Source organism: Prionailurus viverrinus, chromosome B1 (assembly GCF_022837055.1).
Source record: "Prionailurus viverrinus isolate Anna chromosome B1, UM_Priviv_1.0, whole genome shotgun sequence".
Lineage (NCBI taxonomy): Eukaryota > Metazoa > Chordata > Mammalia > Carnivora > Felidae > Prionailurus > Prionailurus viverrinus.
This window is the reverse complement of record NC_062564.1, coordinates 171,815,907-171,838,010: the sequence shown is the minus strand read 5'-3', so window position 1 is coordinate 171,838,010 and position 22,104 is coordinate 171,815,907. Positions and strand designations below refer to the sequence as shown.

The 22,104-nt window shown below is 45.3% G+C and overlaps 1 protein-coding gene across 13 annotated transcripts in view; it reads right to left on the bottom strand.

Annotated features, from left to right (window-relative positions):
* Positions 1–21,143, bottom strand: part of APBB2 (amyloid beta precursor protein binding family B member 2) — a 397,886-nt gene extending 376,743 nt beyond the window's left edge. For 12 of the 13 annotated variants that reach the window (XR_007151499.1, XM_047855459.1, XM_047855465.1 and 9 more), the window contains exon 1: positions 19,136–19,342. The gene's annotated coding sequence lies outside the window, so the exon portion shown is untranslated. Of the gene's footprint in view, positions 1–19,135; positions 19,343–21,125 lie in introns of those variants that run through there. The other variant, XM_047855461.1, reaches the window with a different exon arrangement.
* Positions 21,144–22,104: the final 961 nt, after the last annotated feature.

Here is a 22,104-nt window from a genome sequence, read left to right as displayed (position 1 = left end):
CCAGTTTTCCTCTTCACTGATGCAAGATTTGCTCCTTCTCAAATCACCCTTCTGAATAAGGAGTGGTTAAAAGTTTGAGATCCAAGGGTTTCTTTACATACGAGGTAAACAGGACGCAACCAAAATGTAAACATGTTTTAAGTACAAGAGAAATTTTCTTTATCGTGAGAAAGCAAGTATTTCTCTCAAATGGAAGCCAGTTAATACACAGAAAAACTTCAAGTACTTATAATCTGCTTGGCTTCCCACTCTTTTACCTCCATTTTTTCCATTTAAGCCAACATCTCTGAGTTTTGACTGATGAACAAGAATTAAACCATCTTCTATAACAGTGACCTATTTGATAGTTGATATTTTCTTTTTAAAACTCTTAATAGAAGTGCTCCCTTCTTTTGAAAGCTAATGATTCCCTGGGGTCTACAACCAACAGTTTAAGATTACATGTAACCTTCAAATTGCCTTCAGATTTTGATTAATAAAAATTTGGAAAATGTAAACGAAGTACACAATTCTTCAAGGAAATGGGTGTTTCAAATTTCTCCTGCTAAGAGCCTCCCTATTCTTCCAGAGTCTGGTGTCAAACCTGTGCATTCACTCTATCATCAACTGTATTTTATTCATCTATTAATCATGAGAAATATGTTCACCACACATGGACAACCTGATTTTCTCTGTGTGTGAGGGAAGCAACCAGAAACTTCCAAAACAAGTTAATTCAGCATTTGGCTCTTTAAATAAACTTGGGGGAAATCTCTGGCATGAATAACTGTTAACCAACCCACTGCTCAGGAGTTAGTCTTTGAAATGGTTTTCTTAGAAGGCATCATTGATATGGGGTGCCTGGGTGGCTCAGTCAGTTGGACAGCCTACTCCAGCTCAAGTCATAATCTCACGGCTCAAAGGCTTGTGAGTTCAAGCCCCGCATCGGACTCTGCACTGACAGCTCAGAGCCTGGAGCCTGCTTCTGATTCTGTCTGTCTGTCTGTCTGTCTGTCTGTCTCTCTCTCTCTCTCTCTCTCTCTGCCCCTCCCCTGCTCATGCTCTCTCTCAAAAATAAATACACATTAAAAAAAAAAATTAAAGAAGGCATCACTGATATCTAAATGCATACATTTTGCGAGCTGAGATCACGTGTAGTACCACATAAGCTGCCTTAACTTGTTTTAAATATTAAAATTTAGCATTTCAGTCGGGATATGATGTAGGTCAAAGCTACTCAAAGCAAACTGTAGAGAAAATGATATTTCCTAAAATCAAATTCTTGACCTGAAATTCTGTGTCTTGCATTCCATGAATTATCCAGAGTCAAATAGAAGTGAAAGTACTAACAGGTTACCCCAAAGGACAGTTCAATTATTTTGGAAGATACAAACGACCTATTTTTTTTTTTTTAATAAAGTAACAGCCTTCCTTAGAAAAAGATCATTATTAACATGGAATAATTTAGCAAGTCAAATTCTATTTCACTAGTACACCACATTAAAATGCAATTTTCAGGCTAATATATTTACAGAACATTCCAAGACTGCCAGTTGCACACCCCTGGTGGCTGCAGCTTATCCTCCGTAATTATTCTCAGGACAGGATGCTTAATGATCACAGAAATAACTGGCTTTTTCCTAAAGAAAAACAGTGAAACCTCAATTACATCTTTTAAAAGTACATATTAATCCTACAGAGTATATAGAAATTTTCTTTGTTTAAAGAAGAAATTGGAAAAAAAATGCAAAGCAGCTACAATCACAACCAAATACACTTTGTGCTGCTAACATGAGCCTTCCCACACTTACTCTTTAAGCTCCCAGGGAATTCCAGATTTTGCAACCTAGTAACTCTTGTACCTGGGGGAAATATTAATTTAAGGGTGTGCAGTGTGTGTGTGCTCACACATGCACACATACATGCCGCATTCACATGTACCGAGTGCCTCCCCAGTGCCAAGTTCTGTCCTCATAATCGACATTCAGCTCAATCCGAGCACCTGCTCCAGCTGTATGTATGTCCTTGGACACTGGTAAGCCTCAGCTTCCCCACCTATATTGAGGGTAATTATAGCAACTACCTCACAGAGGCATGGGACCAAATGATGCCCTCCATGTAACACATGCCACAGTGACCACTGTTTCACAGTAAGTGCTCAATAAACATTAACCCTTATAATTTCTAATGGATCCTCCCATAGGTGAGGGAAAAGAGGTAACTTATTTAGGGGCACTGCACTGAGACTGACCCAGGATCAAATGAGAATCCACAGGTATTCCAAGACTATCCAACTGTAATAAGGGGTACAAAACCCTCCGAGGGACTATCATTCACACTTTCTGAAGATAAAAAAGCAGGAGATGAGGTAACAATAAAAACTCTCAGAGCGTTGAACACAAAGCATGAAAAATCTGCTACCAATTATAAATATCTTTCCATTTGCCTTTTCTAAAAGATCTTTTAGAATATTTTAATTCTGAAAAATATCTAAGTTTTGATCAAGAACCATCTTCTACAGCCCAATAACAAATTTGGGGTTATTCTAGAATGCTTTGTCAACCTACCGACCATTTCAACAACAGGAAATCAAGAAAGCAGCATGTGTTTTCACGTTATCACAATAAATCCTCCCAACCCGGTATGAATCGTTCCAGATATTTTACAGACGGGAGAAGCTGTGGCTCAGGCAGGGTACCCACTTATATCCACCTGCCCAGGGCAGGGCCCAAACTGAAACTCAGTCCTGTCCAGACCGACAGCCAACTCTCTCTTGAGAATAACACGAACAAGACGAAAGAAAAGTTAGGCCACACAGTCACTTGGCTTTGAGGAAACACTCAACGAGATAAATGGGAAAAGTGCCACAGTTTGGGAAGACATTCAAATGAAGATTAATTTTTACCAAACTGTTTCATTTCCTCGAAGTCAGTAACAGGCATGGCCAAAACTATGTCCCACAGAGAGCCTACCCAATTCACAATTTCAGGGTTCATCTCTCATAAAAGAAAGCTTTTTAAAAGACAAGAGCTTGGGATCATGTTCAGGTCAAGCAGCCCTTAAACATCCCCCCCAGATGCTGGGGTCTGTGCCCTCTGCACCCCTCAACGCTTCAGCCCCAGTGGCAGGCTACACCAAGATCAGAGCATGCCCAGAGCAGCTTCAGTCGGTGAGGACACAGGAAGGAAACGGGAACAGCTCTCTGTTTTTTGGGTTTTTTTAGCTTAAACTTTTTTTTCCCTTTGATTGTGGTAAAATACACATAACAAAATTTACCGTTATGACCGTGTTTAGGTGTACAGATCCGTGGCATTAAGTACAATCACAGTGTTGTACATCCATTACCAACACCTGTCTTTGTAACTTTTTTCATCTTCCTCAAATCATACATACTCTAGATCCATTAAACACTAACTCTCCGTTACCTCCTCCTTACCCCAGCCCCTGGCGACCACCTTTCTATTTTCTGTCTCTATGAATTACACTATTCTGGGACCCATAAATACCTTCATTCAATAACTGTCCCTTTGTGATTGGCTTATTTCACTAAGCATATTGCCAGTTCTTTTTTGTTCCCAGTTAGCCTCCTTAAAGAAACGCTCTGAAATGCACATCCTCTAGAGGACACAAAAATGAACATGTGAGGACATGTTTTCCCCCCCTTTTACTGCGTGCCAAAAGGACATAAAAACACTAATGACGGTCAGGGAGGAAGAAGAATGAGAAAGCCAACAAAATCATCCACGATCCCACGACGCAAGCACTCCGTTTTCATTTCTACTCATTCTCTCGTAATCTTTTGCTTTATGCAAATGAAATTTGTATAATTACATCACATTGAGTATCCTTTAACCTAACCATCAATCAAAATAATAGATCTTCAAGTTTTTCAAAAATTTACTTTCAAGGCCAACGGCCAAGGAAAAATAAATGTGCTTTCATGAACACTCGTATCTTCCAAGCTCCCCTATGGTAGAAATAAGTTAAGATTGCCTGAAGTTTCACTCTGATAAAAGGAAATTGTCCTTGGCAAGACAGAACCATACTGTATAATAGTTGCTGCTGCAGGAAGAGGGCAACACCTTGGCAAAGTTCATACAAAAAACGTTTGCATTTTTTAAGCAAAAATGTATACAAACTCCGGATATGGCCATCCATCCCACTATTACCGCTCTCAGTGGAAAACGACGCAATGGCATCTAATGAAAATCCTGTTTTCTTCCTAGGAAATAAAAATAATAAGACCGCAAATCAACATTCTCCCCAGCTTTTTCATATTGATTTTCTTGCAATTCACATGTTCTCAGAACTAAGGGGGGAAAAGATAAAATTCAACAAAACTCCATGCCTTATTTTTGTTTCTTGTTTCAACTTGTGGCTTGCAAAATATATACATGTAATATATAGAACAGCAGGATCTAGTACCAGTAAAGGAAAATGATTTAAGATGAAATAAAACTCAAGTCAGCAGGAGCTGACTTTGACCGGGAGACAATTATACCTAAGTTGAGGGAATGCAAGACTTCCTTTACTCATTTTAGTAGAAATAACCTCAAGACCTAGAAAAAAAAGACATTTTTAGAAAACGACACCGACCCAACTGCTAGGTCTCATGCATAAGAGCAGTGAGTGTTACTTCTGTTCCACTACTTCTCACACTTCCTGCTCAAGTCACTGGAATGTATATCATTTGAATGCAGGAGTTTGGGGATACTAGATAATTGAAGACACGGCAATCCTGTGCACAGTAATGGTATCCCATATATCCACCACTCATACTAAAGTTTCTGTTTCATTTAAGGAGAGCACAACCCATGCAAACACAGTGCCCCAACACAGAGGACCCAAAAGCACTAATCATTCCAAATTCCTAGAACTAGAAGGAAACCCCAGGTGTTCCCTCTAGTGCCCCACCACTAGTTCCCTCGCTGGGTGGGCCATTTCCAGGACTATTCCATCTGTATCTGCAGCTTCTTTAACCCTTTTCTCAGTCAGGCCCCACACTGCCTCTTTCTGGAAATTGCCCCAAGCACAAAAAATCAGCAGCACAGGATGGGAGCCTCCCCGCAACCCTGGCAAATGAGCCAAATGCTCTTTTACTCTGAATTATTCTACAAAAAGACTCATCTTGGACTCTCCCTCAAATGAAAGTTTTCAGTGAGCTTATCCCACCTTGAACCTTTCCGGGCTTGCTGTGCCAAACTAGAACCATAAAGGTCAACAACAAAACTTCAAAAAGACAGACCCTGTCCATCTGCTCTGACTTCAGGAAGGGCCAAAACCAAACATACCTCAACTGAAAGGAAATCTAAATGCCAGTATTTTTTAAGCTGGTATTAAGATTCCAAAACATCAGTAAAGGTTCAGTACACAGCGTCTGACCCAAGCTTAATGTTCTCATACCTAAGGCTCACCCTTAGCAACTCCCAGCAGATCACTCCTCGCCCCCTACTTCTACTCAGGGTCAGCTGACACCCAAAGCGATGTTTACATACCCAAAAGAAGACAGAATGAATAACTCAACCACAAACCATTCTCCATTAAAGTAACAGAGGCTAAAGCGTGTGCAGAAACCGCTTGCATGGACATGACATTACAGCCAACCCCTCCCCGAATGCAGCGAACGAAAAATGACCTCTCAGGCTCTAAACGCCACTTACCTTTGGACCCAAATCAGTGGACTGATCCACTGGGCACAAGGCATTTGGAAAACCAATGTGAGAAATCCCACTCCCGCCTTCTCTTCCACAATCAAAGTCACCAAAGGGGAAGTGGAACGTGAAGAGCAGAGAGAAGCCTGCCTCACGTGAAATATTCTTTTAGGTGTGCACGAAGCAGCAGCTTTAGAGCTGACTGTCCAAGGTGTGCAACAAGATGCATCAGTTCAGAAGATGTTGCGCAGAGTAGGCCCAGGGGCAAACGCGGGACTAAATGTAGTTAACCTCCTGAATATGTTAATGGAAAGAGAAGGTGCATGCAGTTTTCTGAACTCAAAGGCAGAAACCTTTATTCCCAACATATTTCCCATAACTCAGGTTTCACTGAACACCCTTTGGGAAGTACTGCTTTCGGAGCTGTGGAAGCAAGGCTTGAGCCTGGATCTGAATTAGCAAGCACAATAATAAGGTGATGTGTGGAGGGGGGGAGCGCCTGGGTCGCTCAGTTGGTTGGGCATCTGGCTTCGGCTTAGGTCACGATCTCACGGATCGTGGGTTCCAGCCCTGCATCGGGCTCTGTGCTGACAGCTGAGAGCCTGGAGCCTGCTTCGGATTCTGTGTCTCCCTCCCTCTCTGCCCCTCCCCTGCTCACACTGTCTCTCTCAAAAATAAATAAACATTAAAAAAATAAAAAAAATAATAAGGTGACGTCAATCCAGTCTTCAAGACTACAGGGGCATCAGGGATCCTCAAAGACAGGTTTTAAAGTTAGGCCCTCTGCACCATTCTTGTGGCCTTAAACTGCTCCCTTCCATGTCATGATCTCAACATGGCCATCACTTCCTGTCGTGTCATGATCTCGACATGGCCAACACTTCCTGTCAATCAGGACACAGCTTAATAAGTCACTTCCTACCAGTTGATCTAAAGGAGCCCTCTAGGCACTGTGCATCACATCACCCAATTCTATTTTCCCTCTGTCACCTCCCACTGAGAAAGCAGGAGTGTTTGACTCATTGCCATAGCCCTAAGGCCTATTGGCACATAGTAGATAGATGCTCAATAAACATCTACGGAATGAGTAAGCACATGAAGTATTCTAGCTATCCCTCCCTCTGGCTTAAAGAAAGGATTGCTTAAACATCTGGTTACATTTAATATCAGTTCACTGAGATTTATTATTTCAAATAAAAAGACCACAGTTATGCTATGGTTGCTAAATTAAATGACATCTGCATATCTTTTGGACACATATTTTCATACCAAGCCACTATTTAAAAACCTATGTATTTTTGAGTAATTCCAGAAACACTAATATGCTTAGTATTAGTCCCTCCCCTAGACCTTTCTAGAATTTGGACACAAAACCACACAGCTAACTGGCTCTTATGTTAACCAAACGCATGCTGATCTCATTAACAGCATGTTATAAGCCTATACCTTCACAACTGTGGGGGAAAATGTCGGAAAAACTAGCTGCTAAAATACGTTCTGGGGCATATTTATTAAAGCTTCCAATGATAAAGTTATTTTTCATTCATATATTCATTCTTTGACAAATGTTTAATGAGCACCCAGGATTTCTAAGCACTGGGAGCACAAAGATGAAGAAGTAACAGTGTTGTCCCTCAAGGGGCTTACAGACTAAAGAGAAGCCAGGAAAGTAAATAGTTGCAAAGCAGTATGACAACAAAGGCTTGATGTAAGAGAGATTGTCAGGCGCTCACAGTGGAAGCAAAAAGAGCCAGTCACCCTGTCCTTGGTGACCATGTACCTAGGGTCTCCCAAGCATGGTCCCCAGACCCGCAGCATCAACATCACCCAGGATATTGTTAGAAGCACAAACTTTGATGGGGCCACCCCACAGTCCTGGGAGTCAGAAACTCTGGGGGTAAGGGGAGAATGTGTGTTTTAGCCAGCCCTCCGGTCATTCTGACACACACTGAGGTGGATGATGATTAAGCTACTTCTGAAGGAGAGACAAAAGTCAAGCCAGTAAAGAATACACTGACAGTAAGAATGGTTGCAGGCAATGGGAACAGAGGATAAAAGCCCCAAAGCCAAAAGGGCATGTCGTGAGAACAGTGTGGCTCAAGCTCTGAGCATGAGATGGAGAGCAAAGCAGATCATGAAGGGTACCAGGTGCGATGCCAAGAAGCTGGCACATCATCTTGAGGGCAATGAGGAGCCCCTGGAGGGCTGGGATGGGCATGCCCGGACCTGCAGAGGATTTCAGGAGATCACTTTGCAGGCAGTGCAGAGAATGAACAGAGAGACCACAGAGAAGGCAACTCAACGAGAGGCCACAGTGGTGGGAAGGAAGGGAGGCACACCATCAGCAACAACATAGCTCCAAGCAGGAGTCTGGAGTCAGGGGCACCTTACAGATGTGGAGGTGCCAGGCATGCTGCCTACCCTTTCCTCTGGAAGGAAGCCGTGCCTGACACACCCCCTACACCCAACCAGGGCAGGTGAGAGTCTCGGAAGCACGCAGTGCCTCCCACCTCCCCTCCTGGTAGCACACATCACATTTTATCACAGTAGTCAGTCTCTCCCGCCAGACACAGAGTTTAGGCAGGCAGACACAGTGGCCATCCTGGTCAGTTTCCACCCTGGTCCGTTTCCACAGGCAGCATTTGGAACAGCGCCCAGCGCTTTGGAAGCCAAACTGAATGAATGGAGCTGGACAGGCTAGGAGGCCACTGAGAGGCCACTGCTCTCATTCAGGGGAGAGATAACTGTGTCATGGGGAAGGAATTAGAAAGCTTATGACAACTTGCCTGTTGGTTGTACGGACTGCCCTGAGGGACCTTAGAGACAGTTTTTTTCCGGTGGACATTGAGGTTTGGCCTCACGCTTTCTCCAATCTAGGCTCCAGACAGGTATGCGGGGTGCCTCCGGAAAGCCCCAGGGTCCACATTGGCCAAGTCATCATGTCCATCTGTACCAAGCTGCAGAACAAGGAGCATGTGACTGAGGCCCTACGTAGGGCCAAGTTCAAGTTCCCTGGGCGCCAGAAGATCCACATTTCCAAGAAGTGGGGCTTTTACTAAGTTTAATGCGGACGGATTTGAAGACATGGTGTGGCTAAAAAGCAGCTCATTCCAGATCGCTGTGGAGTCAAATACATCCCTAATCGTGGCCCCTTGGACAAATGGTGGGCTCTGCACTCATGTGAACCTCAGCACTGCCCTTCCCCGTTCATGCCCACCAATAAATCCTGCTTCCTGTCAAAAGAAAGAAAGAAAGAAAGAAAGAAAGAAAGAAAGCTCATGACAACTTAACTTCTTACTTTTCTCAAGTCTGTTGACACCATTCAAAACACAGAATGGCAATCTTTACAGGTCAATTATGTTAGCAAAATTTGACAGTAAATCTGATCTGCTGAGTGGCAGCCACAAGCCCATCTTCCTGTGGAAAGCCAGCAAGGACCATGACTTGAGCACTTTTGCAAGTGAAAGGAAGACACAGTTGTAGGCCACAGAGACACTGCCACCTAAGATAACAAGTTTGCTCTTTTGTTTTCAGAACTCCAAAACCTTCAAGTAGAGGACCAAGACGTTTTAAATCCCACGGACACATTCTACATCTTTGCTTTGATTTTTAGAAATGATTTCAAGCAGGCAGATAATGTTGTGGCCCAATTACAGGGTATTTTGGAAGTAGTAGGCACCTAACCTGGGGGTGGAGCTGGTGGGTGGAGAGAGGGAAGAGGTAGTTACTAAGCAGGCACTACCACCTGCCTCTCACTCTTGGGTGGAACTTCATAGAGAAGGGAGCTGTGACAATCAGGAAGTAAGGCGGTCTCCCCTGACCTGCTTCCTGCTTTCTCACCATTCCCAAAATAGAAAGAGCTAAGAAAAAATCATAAATATATTTCTCAGCCCTCCAGGGAAAGGTTCATTAAGGACATAAATCTGGGTCCCTGGGAAAAAAGGATGAAAGACAAAGCTATCAAAAGTCCTAGAATCAAGAGGTGGAAACAGTGGAAAATAAAACCCATGGACAAAAAGGAACCAGAGAAACAAAAACAATGGCCAATTCTTACACCAAAGCATACAGAGAGATGGTGCCACAAACTCAGCTGCCCTGGATTCTCTAAACTCAAGCTCTCTGGAGTCAAAAGTTAAAGTTTTTGCTGAAAATAAAAAATAATTATAACTGTTAAGATCTTACTTCATGCCAAGTATTGCTCATTATTATATTCAAATATTAACTCATGAAAACCTCCTAACAACTATATCATATAGGCACCATTAGTATTCCTACTTATGGATGATGAAACTAAAGCACTGTACATTCTGTTCTCCACCTGTAATTCTGTAATTCTATTGTCCCCAGTCATGTGGCTATTAAATTGCAGAGCAAGACTGGAAGCCTAAGAATCTGGCTATTAACCACCTGCCACCACCTTTCCCTAAGGCTGTCTCGTGCATGCACGCACTGTATGATATTTACAAGCATCCTTGGCCTCTACCCACTAGATGCCAGTAGTACTCCTTCCACAGTCATGACAATCAAAAATGTCTCCAAGGGCGCCTGGGTGGCTCCGTCATTAAGCATCTGACCTCGGCTTAGGTCATGATTTCACAGTTCAGGAGTTCAAGTCCCACATTGGGTGAGCTCAAGCCCCACTTCACGTGAGCACAAGCCCCACTCTGGGTGAGCCCCACTCTTCTCTCTCTCTTTCTCTCTGACCCTCATGAGATTCTTCTCCTTCTCTCTCTCTTCTCTCTCCTCCTCTCTCTCTGCCCCTCACTCACTTGCACCCTCTCTCAAAGAAAGAAAGAAAGAAAGAAAGAAAGAAAGAAAGAAAGACAAATATTCCCTGGAGGGTAAAATTGCCCTCCCTCACTCCTCTTTGAGAACCACCGCTATAGAGATTTGAAAGGCCAAATCTCTGGGTTCCCAATGGAAGGAGTGGCAAATCCAAGGTATTGGATAGAAGAAACAGGCTGTAACAGTTCTATGGAGGGAAGGAAAATGGAAAAGGAGTCAGCTGAATAGGGTTTCTGTAGTGGGGATTTTACACTAGGAGTCCCTCGCCATGGCTCCTCATTCCCACCGAGCGAGGACAGCCTTCCTTCTCTCCACTCCCTCAGACTTCACACACATGCCTCTCCTGTCGCACCTTACAGTCAGTGCTCTGGTACATTCCTCTGTCTTCCTGAACTTCTCACAGTGCCTGGCACAACATACGTGCTCAATAAACATCTGCTGAACAAAGGCATGAACAAATAAATGAAGCTACGGTTTCTTGTTGTCTGTCTCTACTAGTGGTCTGGAAAATATATAAATAAACAAAGCCTGGTTATAAGAGAAGATAAGAAATTCTGGTCAGATAGTAGAAGAATCTGAGGTCGAATCAGTGTTTCTCAAAGTATCTATAATGCCTGTGAGTCCAGACCATGCCTCAGTTATTAGGTTCAGAAATTTGGTATTAGTTCACTCAGGAAAAAAAATCAACTCAAGGAACCTAACTTATGCTAAAGATATTCTAATTTATTCACTTCCACTGACAAGTAGTACTGGCTAGCAAACAGGCAGACTCTCTTGCCCAGGATTAAAGTCCACTTAGGAAACCCAATGAAAATCAGAAGGGAGCATGCCGGATGCTCCCAAAGAGAGGCACCATCAACAGGCGTGCTGAATTTCTCTCTCCAGACCCACCACTCCAGCAGCCAAAAGTCTCAAGCCAGCCACAAGTAGCTGGAGAAACCTGGAAACCCTCACCTCACCTTCTCCCAGTCATCAGAAACCTCTGCCATCCTAGCATTGCCCCATGATCGGCACGTGACAACCAGATTCCAGTGTGTATGTTTTCACAGTAGAAACATTCTAGACTGCAATGTGTCCAGAGAGGCTATAGAGCAACCCCTAGTTTCAGACACATTCAGAAATTATATTTGGATTTTCTGCTACTCAATTTGTGGGCACATGAAAGAAACGCATATTGGAACCGTAATATGAAAGAACTAATTCCACCATTAAATATGTGGATTTAGGTTAATGTCCATTGTGAAAATGGATGAAAGGTGAAATTTTCACCTCTTCCCCAAATGGTGAATTTAGGAAGGTTCCTCACTCAGAAGAGATAAGAAGGAGGTACCCTAAAGGACTAAGTGAGATGTTTCCTGTAAAACACGAGGCATGTAGTTGACCCTTAATTAATAAATGTTATTTCTTCATCCTGTCAGTCCCTCAGCAATCCTCTGATGGACTCCTATATACTCACTACAGTTAAGGGTTAGCATTACTGTTTACTGTGCAGGCTTTAGTGAAAAGGACCTCTAAAGTTTCTTTATCTCTAAAATGGGGACAGCACTACGGCATTTTGTAAGAATTAAATAGGTTAACGGCGATAAAGCTCTTAGCACAAAGAGCTCCAACAATAGATTGCCATGATGACCACCAAGACCCAGATACCATTAAGCACAAATTTTAAAGTATTATTTGAAAATACACCATTTTCTTAACCTACTATTTAAAACAGAAATAAGCTGGGTTTGCAATTCCCTGAGCAAACCATTCTTAAGCTTCCTACTTGCTCTGGAAGACGTGATACTCAAAGGTCCAAACCAAGCTGGCTGTTAGACCACTTGTATTTCTATGGCTTTGACTCTAGCAGCATTTCCTAGAAGCACCAACGCCAAATTGCTAAAGCATGCTGCCTTGGCAGAAAGGGGCCTGCATGCAAAGAAACCAACACGAAGAGCTGTCATTTTGAGGCCTTGCCTGCTGAAATTCACATTTCAGTTGTCCTTTCTGCTCTCTCAGACCCTCATCTTTCTTCTTGGCACTTCCTTTGACATTCATGGGCTATAATTCAAAAATATCTGCTGGTTCCCAGAGCACTTTCAAAATTAGCTTCTTCCAAGCTCCTAAGACCCTGGTCTCTACCAGTGACCCTACATTCCTAGAAGGCCCAGAGGCCCCATCAGCCCACCCATAAGCTCCAGTTTGGCCTGGCCTACACTTCTCACTCTATCCCAAAGGCAGGGCTCTGACATCTCAGGCCTGGCTTCCCAGACTTGTCAATTTCATGGACCATTAAGCTGCCAAATAAAAATATTCCCACCAATTCATTAAAAAAAAAAAAAATCTAACCCCCAAAGCAGAAGGGTATAGTCTCAGAGAAAAAAGGACACATCTTTATGGGGCATCTGGGTGGTTCAGTTGATTAAGCATGCGACTCTTGATTTCAGCTCAGGTCACTGATCTTATGATTTGTGAGATCAAGCCTCCACATCGGGCTTTGCACTGACAGCATAGAGTCTGCTTGGAATTCTCTCTCTCTCCCTCGCTCTCTGCCCCTTCCCAGCACACGCACGTGTGCTCTCTCTCTCTCAAAATAAATAAACATGAAAAAAGAAAGAAAAGAGAAAAAAGATAGGGCACCTGGGTGGCTCAGATAGGGCAACCGACCTCAGCTCAGGTCATGATCTCGCAGTTTGTGAGTTCAAGCCCTGGGTCGGGCTCTGTGCTGACAGCTCAGAGCCTGGAGCCTACTTCAGATTCTATGTGTCCCCCTCTCTCTACCCCTCCCCTGCTCACACTCTGTGTCTCTCTGTCTCTCAGTCTCTCAATAATAAACGTTAAAAAAATTAAAAAAAAAAAAGAAAAAAGGGCATATCTTGTAATTTAGACACACTTACAAAACATTCACTTCAGCATCATCATTATTTTGATAAGGCCAGCAAACACATCCCCAACAGACAATGGCCTGCAGGCCTAACACCATGCTTTGCACTTTTAAATTGTGTGGAAACTAAAATCTGATTTATAGGGCAGCAATTCTGAAAACGCTACATCCTACAGCACTGTAATGCCAAGCTTTCCTTCTCCCAAAACAGCTTTGCCCTTCACTCTCTGGAGCTCTCTGCAGGTTCTCTCCAACCTCCTCCTCCTAAGCACACTTCTCCTAGCTCCATTACAAAACTGCATTCTTTTTAGCCTATTTTAAAAGAAAAACACAAACGAAACCACTTTTCCTCCCACCCTGAGCATTCCTAAAGCATACTTTCCAGTAGAGTTACCCTTTTAAAACCTCAGTTATTACCTAGCAGACAAAATTTTGCAGGATTTCCATGAGAGGCAAAGAATAGAACTTATAACCACTGTCAAATCATAAATACCTTAATCCATAATTCCATACTACTCATTTTTTTCCAAGTTCTCATCCCATCTTTGTCCATATAAATCTGTACATTGTATGCATCAATACATCATACATTTAGACCTTCTTCCTGATGATAAAACTAATGTCTGTCCTAGCATTTGGTCAATGTTTATAAGACCAGGTAGGATTCAAACATAATGGAAATAAGATTATGCAGAAAGGAAATGTCTCCTGTGAGTCTACACCTAAAGGCCTCTAACCCTTTTTTTTTTTTTAAGATTTATTTTTAGAGAGAGAGCTCATGAGTGGGGGAAAGGGGCAGAGGGGGAGGGAGAGGGAACGAGGTGGGAGGGGGGAATGAATCCCACACAGGCTCCACACTCAGCACAGAGCCCAACACAGGGCTCGATCGCACAACCCCGGGATCATGACCTGAGCTAAAATCAAGAGACTGACAGTCAACCGACTGAGCCACACAGGTGCCCCAAGGCCTCTAATACTTTGAAATTGATCCAGACTTCTTACTTCTGGCCAAGTTGTAGTGACCTGACTTTCTAACCTCTATGCCTTTCCTCCCTTAGGGCTCTCATGTTTGAGTTACTGCTTCACTCCTACCAGAGGCCCAGTAACCCTGCAGCCTGGTTAACATCAGAAGCATTAGATTTACTGCCTGTTTATCATCAATTATTAAAACGTGGGTAACAACTCTGGCGTCTCCTCACCTGCCTCGCTTGAAGGTTAATGACACTGAGTTTTGTGAATGTCATGAAAGCAAAGTGCACTACAACCAAATGCATCAGTTTCCTTTGTTCTCTGCCCCATCATCATAGCTTGCCAAAAGAAAAAGAAAGAAAAGGAAAAAAGTTCACGATCTTGCCAAAGCTGAGTAGATGTCTCTCAACAGCCACCACTCCTGCTACTGCAGAAGCAGGCCCTGGACACCTGCCCAATACAGGGATGGTGCTAACATGAAATGATAATGATAATTTTATTCCAGAGAGCAAGGGCTACATTTCTAATCGAGGGCTGAAGACAGAGGATGGGGACATGGAAAGGGCTTGCCAAAACTTCCTAGGAGTAGGCCCGGCACCCCAGACATATGATACTCTCCTCTGTGGCCTCTGTAGAGGCTTCTCTCTCAGTTTATCTGATGCCCAAGAGCAGAGTTTCCCCTCAGAAGATGCTATAAAACAGTTTCAAATATCTAATGTGCTTTATCCAAATCTAATCATTACCTTACCCCTACCTAGACTTGGCAAGGCCACAGAGTTAATTTTATGACAACCATTCTTTGACAAAAACTAAAGGGGAGTTAAGGATTTGGCCAAAAAAAGGAAGGGCATTCCACAGGGTGCCTGAGTGGCTCAGTCAGTTGAGCGTCCGACTTCGGCTCAGGTTATGGTCTCATGGTTCATGAGTTCCAGCCCCACGTCCAGGTCTGTGCTGGCAGCTCAGAGCCTGGAACCTGCTTCAGATTCTGTGTCTCCCTCTCTCTCTCTGTCCCTCCCCCACTTGCACTCTGTGTCTTTCTCTTTCTCAAAAATAAATAAACTTTAAAAAAAAGTTTAAAAAAAAAAAAAGGGAGGGAAAGGCATTCCTCAAAGGCCAGGTCAGGATAGGCCAGACCTAGTGAAACACAAAATCAGCTTCATCTAATGCTCTAAATTAAGTCCAAATCACCACCCCCCTGCCCCCACCCCCACCCCCTCAAATGGCTGCATCAAAGACTCCTGAAATGGGACAAAAGAACCCAACAGGAGGTGCACTCTACTGCAACTCCCTCATTTTACAGATGGAAAAACTGAGGCCCAGACAAGGAAACAGACTTTCCCAAGATGACACAGTAAATGAAAGCAGCAGAAGAGCCTGACTCAGAAGGCAAGTCTTGGGAGTCACTGGTTCGTAGTCTTTCCACCAAATCCCACCAGACTCTTTTATTATGGAGAATCTGTCACTCTGTGTCTGACAAACCATTTCAACTGAGACATGCCATCAACTGGCAGAATACTAATAACACTAATAACACATTCGAAGTAAAATGGGTAATCTGGGTTTATCTCCCTTACAGTTAGGTTTATGTGTTGGTAGCACAACACTGTTGAAAATAAACGAACATAAAATTTTTTAAATCCAGAGAGATTATTTAAAACATTCAAATCATTTTGAAAACATGCTGTTCCAATCAAATCTAATTCCAAATAACAAATCAAAAATGTTTCACAACAGAATGCTTCTTTAATAATGAAACCGTCAGAAATATTCTCATAGAAGATAAAACTTTAAAGTTCTATTGCTGTGCAATCAAACTATTGTCCACCTCCTCAGAGGGGCTTTCTTGGGAAGCTGACATTCATGTGAAAGATACTGAGACATAAGATAAGATACGTAAGAAGCTTCATATCAGACGGCACAGAGCAAGCATTCAACAAATGCTAGTTTCCTTAACGTGGGTCAGGAAAATAAGAATTGCCCACATAACTAGTTAATACCTTCTTACAATACTTTCCTAAAAGCCCTACAGCCTTGGAAAACTTAAGGTGTTACAACATCAGAGTCCTGCCTATTTTAAAAGTGTAACTAAGGGCACCTAAGTGGTTCAGTCGGTTAAGCGCCCAACTTTCGATTTCGGCTCAGGTCATGATCTCGCAGTTCAGTTCGTTGGGTTCAAGCCCCATGTCGGGCTCCAAGCTCACAGCATAGAGCCTGCTTGGGATTATCTCTCCCTCTCTCTCTGCCCCTCTCTTGCCCACACACCCCACCCCCTCTCAAAATAAATAAACTTTTTTAAAAAGTGTAACTAAAAAAGATATAGAGAACAATCCATTTTTCTTAAAAGGCAAATTTAGATACTGTGAAATCAGAGTACTCAGCATAACCCTGTACTAATATTTTTTTTTAAGTTTATTTATTTATTTTGAGAGAGAGAGAGAGCAGGGAGGGGCAGAGAGACAGGGAGACAGAGAATCCCAAGCAGGCTCCACACGGGCAGTGCGGAGCTGGACACAAGGCTTGAACCCACAAACTGTGAAATCATGATCTGAGCCGAAACCAAGAATCTGATGGCTTAACTGACTGAGCCACCCAGGCGCCCAACCCTGTACTAATACTAGGGCAAGGCTTTCAGTATTAATTCCTGCTGTAACGAAAGAAAGAAAGAAAGAAAGAAAGAAAGAAAGAAAGAAAGAAAAGAAAGAGAAAGAAAGAAAGAAAGAAAGAAAGAAAGAAAGAAAGAGAAAAGTCAATGTTTGCTGTTTTTCTGGTGGCAGGAAAAAGATCATTGAAAGTTGAAACGTGACATTAAAAAAGTAAAAAGAGTAACAGTTTTAAAATACGTTATCTTTGTACATGTGGATTCTTGCAAGATGTAGTAATTTTTTAAATAATGTTGTAGTCTCTTACTCATATTAGTCCATTTAAGTGTAAAACGCCAGTCTTTTAGACTTCAGCTCATCAAGCTTTTCCACTACCACTGCATAAAAGTTTCACAAAGTGCTGAATGGTGCTGGCTCCTTGGAGGTGAATTACCTAGTTCAAAATATCCTTATGAGAAGAGAATAAAGTGTAAGGAACTCCTTCCCTGGAAAAAGATCTCAACTTTAGACCCCTTTCTCCAAAGCTCTGAGCAAATACCCAGGGGCATCCCTAGATTATGAAGACCTCAAGGGATTCTGGGGGTCATGCAGTACGATGATGACAGAAGAAAAGCAACAGAAATCTTGCCTGTGTGTCTCCCTTGGTATCCTGACTCCTGGCCCACTATACTCTACTGCCACCTGTGTTCTCTCAGCATCTTCCCCAGCACGAGGTTCCTCATCCATCTGAGAAATGCCATCCCTTCAAATCAGTGCATTTCTAGGATTCTGCAAATTACGATACACAGCTGTTAAACAATTACTGTTTTCAAGCTACAAATAGAAAATGCAACAAAGCTGCTACCTAAATTCACAAAGAAATCCCCCTTCAAGGATTATGTTCCTGAAAGGCCAGCTACACAAACTTGGATATCCTTAATTATCATGGCCTTTTGAGGACAAGATTTGAAATAGAAGTCCATGACAAGGAAAAAAAAAATCAAAGACTTAAGAGACCCAAATCCAGAACAACAGGTCAGGAAGCCACTGTTTTGTTTGTTTAAATCAGTTAAATATAAACAAATGACAAACCAATGCCAATTTCCCAAAGTTTCCTCATTTCTTGGAACTCAAACACCACTGTTGGCATCATTTTATGATAATCCTTTAGGTATTTCACCTAAGTCATCAGGCGCAATGTAAAGACAGTGACTGAAGGACTTGTTAAAACTATGCCCCCTCCAGAACCCAGTCTCGTCGGAGCTTCTGACCCTGACCTTATTAGTCTCTTCTCAATCTTGGCCCTCCCAACCACTCAATCCATCCAAAAACGTTTATGACAGTTGTGGCTCTAAACTGCGCAGAACTTGACTACAAAACGGCCACAACTCTAAATCTGATTTCTCCAATTTATTCTGGTTTAATTCAAGTTCCACTCTCCCTCGGCCCTTCGCCCCTACCCCCTCAGTTCTAGATCTCTTCACCGCGGTCTAGACCATCCAGGATTGTTTCTATGGGACTCGGCACCCCTCGCTCCGTCCAGCGCTGTTTTCATCGAACAAATGTCATTTCCAACGTTCAACCCTCCATTCCTCCCGCCGGGCAGCAGAGGGGCATTCAGGACCCGGTGGCCAGCTTCCCCGATTAGGTCCCCTTCGCCCAGCCATTTTCTACTTAAAACGCTCTCTGCCGCCGAGAAGGAAATGAACTTTTCCCCCTTTGATCTCCCAGCAGCTAGCGTCTGAACCCCCAAGAAGCCAGCGCCGTCTCCAACTCCCCGGCAGGAGCGCGCTGCCGCCCCAGGAGGGAGAGCCCAACCACACAGCAGAGGCCGGTACCAGGGCAAGGGGGTGTGCGCTCTTCTCCGCCGGCGCCCGCCCTCACTTTTCCCCTCCGCAGCCCCCCACCCGGGCGCACCCCCTCCAACCCTGTCTTCCCCCGCCCCAGGCCCCGCCAAGCCCGGGCTGCCGAGGGAACCAGGGCGCCGGGAAGCGGGAGGGATGGAAGTCAAGGAGTGAGCCCCTAGTCGCGGTGCCACCCGGCCGGCCCTGCGGCGCGAGCGCAGGGTGCATCGGACTCCGCAACGAGTTCCCCCTGCAGATGCGGCGGCAGCTGCTGCAGCTGTGGCTGCCGCGAGGCGGGCGGCAGTGGCCGCGCAGCCCCAGGGGCCGGCAGGAGAGGAGCAGCAGCCGGGCTGCGCGCAGCCACTCGTCGCACGCCGCTGCCGCTGCCGCTGCCCGGGTCTCTCGCCAGCACTCCCGGGCCGCCCTGGGGTCCAGGGCAAAAGCAAGGAAGAAAACGAGGCTCACCAGCGATGCGCGCCGCGCTCGCTCCGGCACCGGCGCCCGGCCGCTCTGCTCCAATCTCGCCTTCCCCGGAGCGCCCGGATCAGCTGCGGGTGCAGCGCACGAGCTTCCTACTTGAGACCAGGACGGGCTCCGGCGACTGAGCATGCCCAGTGCCGCTCCGCGAGTCCCGCGCAGGCAGCGGCGCCGGCGAGATTCCACTTCTCCAGGCTTTGGCGGCGGCTGCGCGAGGAGAGACTGGAGGGACCCGGCCAGGCGGGGGCCGAACCGGAGAAAGGCGGGGCCGGGGGCGGGGGCCGGGGAGGAGGGGGCGGGCCGCGCTCCTCGTGCGACCCCTGCAGGCAGAGGCTGCGGGGCCTCTGGGACCCACGGTTCCCCTATTACCTGGGAAGATAGCAGGGAGGCAGTGGGGGCCTGGGTTCCGTGAGCCAAGGGCTGGGAGTCGCGATGCAGCCCAGTATCCCCTCCATGTGGCCTGGCGTCTGTCTGCACCAGCAGGCAGTTGGGTAACCTCATCCCTGGCTAGTCTTTTCCCCACATGTCTGCAATCCCTTATAATGGGAAGATGTACCCAGATGACAGCTGCCCACACCCACCCAGCTGCAACTTGTAGGCGAGAACTTCTGCCTCCTTATGCAGAATCCCAGGCATATGCCACACACACCATTGCCTGAGGTGAAAATCACAGCAAGATCACCTCAGGAGAGAAACAAACCTGCAGGAGGGGAAAAGCATAATTTCCTTTTCGTCCCCAGGAATATTATTTATAATAGGTCCCACTTCCAGAGTCTCTGAATAGGTAGGCCTATGGTGGGGCCCAAGCATCTGTATATCTAACAAGTTCCCAGGTAATGCTGGTGCTGCCGGTCAGAGGACTACACTTTGAGAACCACTACTGTGCCTATGCACACAGCCTTATCTGTGATCTGGGTCAGGAAGATTATGCCGGAAGTAAACAAACGGTAACTATGAAGTTATAGTGCCGCCTCACTCATCCTCATCCCCAAACTTCCGGAATGCACTACTTCCTTGAATAACAAACTCACACCTAGCTGGTCCTTACTCTTCACATGAGGATTGTGTGTGGTTGGGGTGGGCAGTACTTTATTGCTTCGACTATCATAATTTATTGAGGATCCTTAAGATCTATAGTAAGCCTGGGAGTACCAATGAATAAAAAAAAAAAAACCCAGATCCCCGCCTTCATAGAGCTTACAGTCCAAAGAGGTGAGCAGACATCCACCCAATAATCACTCAAAAATGTCATTAAAAACATCGGGAGTGCTAGGAGGGAAATCTACTAGGTGTGTATGAAAGAGTGTATGACGGGACCATGACTCTGACTCATGGTGGGGTTGCAAGGAATCAGTGGTGGAGGGAAGCTGCCCTTGCGGAAGACCGGTTTCTGGTGTTTGCATCCCCCACAACCTCTCATCAACAATTTTCCTCAGACCCATATGAAGGCCAACAATCATGTCACTCCTTACTGCAACAGAAAACAATACTGCCACTGAGAAATCCCTATAAATCCATGAAAGTGCTCACCCGCACCCCAAGATCCGCCTATCAAGTTGGTGGACCATGGACAGCCGGAGGCCACAATTTAACCCAATTTGAGAAAATGCAGACTGAACTGGAACGCCTTCTAGTTCTAGCCTACGTCCTTCAGGTCCAGAGAGGCGAGGCAATCAGCCAGCCCAAGACCATCCTGCCCTTCAGTAGCAGGACCGGCCTCCACCCTTCCAGGCAGATCCTCCTTCCGCCGCACTCTATTCCCTCGCACCCCCACAGCCCCCCGCGGCTCTCCGGGAGTCCCACCCCGCCGTCCCCTCTCCCGGGGGTCCCGGGGCGACCAATGGCGCCCGCCCCTCCCGGTACGGTCTTCTCCAGACCGGGAGGAAAACCCGCGGTGGAGTGCTCGGCGGCGGGGCGGGGCGACGCGCGCAGGCGCATTGGCCGCCAGGTTGGGCCGAGGAGGCGCCCAGCTCCACACCTGATGCAATCAGCCTTCCGGAAACGGGCCCGGCCGCCGCGCTCACCCAGGAAACGCTTCAGCGCCGTCCCCTGGCCGCTGCGCCCCCCGCCCGGGTTCCGATCCTCGCAGCCCGACTGCGCCCGGAAGGGAGGGCGACGTTCGGAGTCCCACGGAGGACCTGCAGGAGTCGGGAAGTCACCGCCTGAGGAAGCAAAATTTCTGGCTGCCCTGATAGTGACGTGGAAACGGCCACCGAACGTTCCGTGGCTGTAGGAGGAAATTCCCTTGATTATGTATTTAGAGAGAAGACCAGCGGAGGCGGGAAGGCTTTTAACCCGCTTTGCTGGGATCCTTCCTTGTCTGCCTCCCGACACACATCTTCCTCCCTCACTGAAAGGAACGTTTATAGTAATAGTTTTGAGGCTGTGTGGAGAGGACCCCCTGATACCCTCTCCGACTTGCTGAATATGTAACAGCGCGTTACCTCTGCTACATAAAGCCTTCCACCGCGCACTCGTTTTATAAATAATTGGTGCCTCTGTACCTCATCATTTTAGTTTACAAAGAAAATCACTTCTCGTTTCGCCACCTCGTGCAATTTTGATATCTATTGTCAGTAGGTTTTTTCCTTCATGCTGACTCACCCATGAATTGTTTTCTAAGGAAATGAAATAGTCCAAGAACATTTCGAGAGCATGTTTGTAAAAGCATGGAAGTAAACATTACCTCTAGAAGTCCTTCCTTTAAGGCCGAAGAGAAAAAGAAAAGGAAAGGTCAAGGAGTTTTAGTTGGAAGGACACTTAGGAGATCATTCTAGAATGAGCCTAGATCCACTCAGATTTTACAGAAGATGTTTACCCCTCTATGGCCCAAAGAGGTAAATGACTTGCTTACTTAGGCAAAACTGCACTTGAACACAGATTTCTTAACACCTTAATCTAATTAAAAATATGTATTTGTGGGGGTGCCTGGGTGGCTCAGTCGGTTAAGCGGCAGA